Here is a 4,424-nt window from a genome sequence, read left to right on the forward strand (position 1 = left end):
CTTCTGTTGGAGAGTCAGTCCTTCTGATGGAGAGTCAGTCCTTCTGTTGGAGAGTCAGTTGATCCTGTTTCTGTCTCTTCTGCTTGAAGATCAAGTCCTTTGTTGGAGAATGGATCCTTTAGATGGACCATTCAGAAATCCTTCTCATGGAATCAGATGTTTCATCGGTTTCTGTCTCTCTCTCCCAGGTTGACATATTTCTAGTCTTTAGATTAGTAATTAGAATGGATACTTTATTCTGAGGGATCATCTCAGAGTTGAACCATTTCTCCATGAATAGATGTTTCGCGTGGTATGGTTAGGAATTCAACATCCCAACCTTGACTTAAACTAATTTCTAGCTTTAGATTAGTAATTCGGTGTCCATCGATTTGCTCTTAACTCTGGCGGGATCGGTGTCCATCGAGTTGAACCATTTCCAGCCATGTGCCAATGCTCCGGTGTCCATCGGTTAGGAATTCAACAACCATTACAACCTTAACTGTCCACTGAGGGACACGTGCTCTAAACTCAACCTGTACCCCTCTCGGTGTCCATCGAGGTACGTGTGCTCTAAACTCAACCTGTGCCCCCTCTCGGTGTCCATCGAGGCACGCGTGCTCTAAACTCAACCTGTGCCCCCTCTCGGTGTCCATCGAGGACGCATGCTCTAAACTCAACCTGTGCCCCTCTCGGTGTCCATCGAGGTACGCGTGCTCTAAACTCAACCTGTGCCCCTCTCGGTGTCCATCGAGGTACGCGTGCTCTAAACTCAACCTGTGCCCCTCTCGGTGTCCATCGAGGTACGTGTGCTCTAAACTCAACCTGTGCCCCTCTCGGTGTCCATCGAGGTACGCGTGCTCTAAACTCAACCTGTGCCCCCTCTCGGTGTCCATCGAGGTACGCGTGCTCTAAACTCAACCTGTGCCCCCTCTCGGTGTCCATCGAGGTATGCGTGCTCTAAACTCAACCTTTGCCCCCTCTCGGTGTCCATCGAGGTACGCGTGCTCTAAACTCAACCTGTGCCCACTCGGTGTCCATCGTGGTAGGAAGTGAGGAAGATTTCACACATCAACATCTATGAGACAACATTGAACATCTGTACGGAAAAAACAAATGAAGGGAGACATAGATATGATTATTTTTTTTAAACAACTGTTGATTCAATATGAAAAGAAAATTGGTGGATGAGATTAATCATAAACACGAATGGAAAACATTTTGTTTGATTCAGGGTGAATTGGTGTGTGAGATATATTATGTATGACCTACCTAAAAACAAGAGATCGCTACGTGCACAGGTCAGATCAGGGATATTGTCTCTGCGTATTGAAACAGGTCAGATCAGGGATATTGTCTCTGCGTATTGAAACAGGTCAGATCAGGGATATTGTCTCTGCGTATTGAAACAGGTCAGATCAGGGATATAGTCTCTGCATGCTGAAACAGGTCAGATCAGGGGTATTGTCTCTGCGTTTTGAAACAGGTCAGATCAGGGATATAGTCTCTGCGTGCTGAAACAGGTCAGATCAGGGATATAGTCTCTGCATGCTGAAACAGGTCTGATCAGGGATATTGTCTCTGCGTATTGAAACAGGTGAGATCAGGGATATTGTCTCTGCATATTGAAACAGGTCAGATCAGGGATATTGTCTCTGCGTGCTGAAACAGGTCAGATCAGCGATATTGTCTCTGTGTATTGAAACAGGTCAGATCAGGGATATAGTCTCTGCATATTGAAACAGGTCAGATCAGGGATATAGTCTCTGCATATTGAAACAGGTGAGATCAGGGATATAGTCTCTGCATATTGAAACAGGTCAGATCAGGGATATTGTCTCTGCGTGCTGAAACAGGTCAGATCAGGGATATTGCCTCTGCATATTGAAACAGGTCAGATCAGGGATATAGTCTCTGCATATTGAAACAGGTCAGATCAGGGATATAGTCTCTGCATATTGAAACAGGTCAGATCAGGGATATTGTCTCTGCGTGCTGAAACAGGTCAGATCAGGGATATTGCCTCTGCGTGCTGAAACAGGTCAGATCAGGGATATTGCCTCTGCATATTGAAACAGGTCAGATCACTGATATTGGTCAGTATGCGTGAAATGAAACAGGTCAGATCAGGGATATAGTCTCTGTGACTGAAACAGGTCAGATCATGTTTGTCTCTTTGCTAAACAGGTCAGATCAGGGATATAGTCATCCGTCCTGTCAGGTCAGATGGGTTTATAGTCTGCATATTGAAACAGTTCAGATCAGGGATATCCAGTCCCCTCTCTGATGATGGACAGTCAGATCAGGGATATAGTCTCTGATATTGAAACAGGTCAGATCAGGGATATTGTCTCTGCTATGAGAAAAGGTCAGATCAGGGATATAGTCTCTGCATATCAGAAACAGGTCACTGATCAGGGATATAGTCTCTGCATATTGAAACAGGTCAGATCTGGGATATGTCCTTTCTGTCCCAGTGCTGAAACAGGTCAGATCAGGGATATTTGAGTTTCTGGGTATTAACAGGTCAGATCAGGGATATAGTCTCTAACTAAACAAAAAACAGGTCAGATCAGGGATATTGTCCTCTGCTGTCTCCTCCAGGTCAGATCAGGGATATAGTCTCTGCGTGCTGAAACAGGTCAGATCAGGGATATAGTCTCTGAATATTGAAACATGTCAGATCAGGGATATAGTCTCTGCCTGTAGGTGGAACAGGTCAGATCCAGGGATATTGTCTCTGAACATCTGAAACAGGTCAGATCAGGGATATAGTCTCCTCCCTGTAGGTGAAACAGGTCAGATCACTGATATTGGTCAGTCATCTGAAATCTAAGAGGAAACACTGTAAATATTGTGACTCCTCCCTGAAATAGAGAACGAAACTCATGTTTGCCACTTTCTAACACAGTCCGTCTGAACATCGGAGTTCCCACCGACATCCTTCCTGTCATAATGGGTTTATAAGCTGTTTATAGACTGTTAATAACTAGTTTCTTACTGTTCATGACCTCTCCAGGTGCCCTCCCTGATGATGGACAGTCAGTTCTCAGAGTTTACATCTGAACATAACTCCAGTCATCCTCTCCTCTCTGTCTCCTCCAACTATGAGATCATTAAACTACTGGTCCAGAGGAAATCTGGCCATCCCCAGACCTCATCAGTCTACTCCCTGATGTGGACTGTGTCCAGTGTGTTTCTAGTTCTGAGGTGAGCTTCCCTCGCTCATCTGTCTCCTTTCTGTCTCCTCCCTGTAATGCATCCAGCAAAACACATGAAGAAAGTCTGAAGTTTCCTTCATCCTTTCAGGGTCTTCCATATACATGTACCTATAACTAACAAACTCATCTGAACATCTAAACAAACAAACATAGCAGAACCGTCATCCTCTCCTCTCTGTCTCCTCCCTGTAGGTGGACAGCCTAGGTCACTCCAGGTCTCGTCTGAACATCTAGAAGGCCTCTCCCTCGCTCATCCTCTCCTCTCTGTCTCCTCCCTGTAGGTGGACCGCCTAGGTCACTCCAGGTCTCATCTGAACATCTAGAAGGCCTCTCCCTCGCTCATCCTCTCCTCTCTGTCTCCTCCCTGTAGGTGGACAGCTTAGGTCACTCCAGGTCTCATCTGAACATCTAGAAGGCCTCTCCCTCGCTCATCCTCTCCTCTCTGTCTCCTCCCTGTAGGTGGACAGCCTACGTCACTCCAGGTCTCGTCTGAACATCTATAAGGCGCTGGCCTCTCCCTCGCTCATCTCTCTCTCTAGTGAAGACCCCATCCTCACTGCCTTCAGACTGGGCTGGGAACTCAAAGAACTCAGCAAGGTCTGTTTCCCCAGCAGTTTAAAACAGGGTTATAGAGCCTTCATAAGTAGTTACGACCACTGTATTACTGTTTTTTTTATTGTGCTAGGTGGAGAATGAGTTACGTCAGGAGATCGAGTCGCTGTCCCAGCAACGTGGTGTTCATAACCTGTTTATAAACGGCTATAAAGGTCAATAACCTGTTTAATCCTCGTCCAAGGTGGAGAATGAGTTTCGTCAGGAGTATGAGGAGCTGTCCCAGCAGTGTAAGCTGTTTGCTAAAGACCTGTTGGACCAGGCTAGGAGCAGCAGAGAGCTGGAGACTATACTGAACCACAGAGATGACAGTGAAGAACTGGACTCCAGAGAGACCAGCCACGACCTGCCCAAACTCAAACTGGCCATCAAGTACCAACACAAAGAGGTAGGAGACACTAACTACTGTATGTTTAACCCTGGTTTAGTGGTAGGAGACACTAACTACAGTATGTTTAACCCTGGTTTCGTGGTAGGAGACACGAACTACTGTATGTTTAACCCTGGTTTAGTGGTAGGATACACTAACTACTGTATGTTTAACCCTGGTTTAGAGGTAGGAGACACTAACTACTGTATGTTTAACCCTGGTTTAGTGGTAGGAGACACTAA

General features: G+C 46.0%; 1 pseudogene; it reads left to right on the top strand.

Annotated features, from left to right (window-relative positions):
- Positions 1-4,200, top strand: part of LOC135531811 (short transient receptor potential channel 5-like) — a 28,616-nt pseudogene extending 24,416 nt beyond the window's left edge.
- The last annotated feature ends 224 nt before the right edge of the window (positions 4,201-4,424 follow it).

Source organism: Oncorhynchus masou, unplaced genomic scaffold (genome assembly GCF_036934945.1).
Source record: "Oncorhynchus masou masou isolate Uvic2021 unplaced genomic scaffold, UVic_Omas_1.1 unplaced_scaffold_1656, whole genome shotgun sequence".
In the NCBI taxonomy this organism is placed as follows: Eukaryota; Metazoa; Chordata; class Actinopteri; order Salmoniformes; family Salmonidae; genus Oncorhynchus; species Oncorhynchus masou.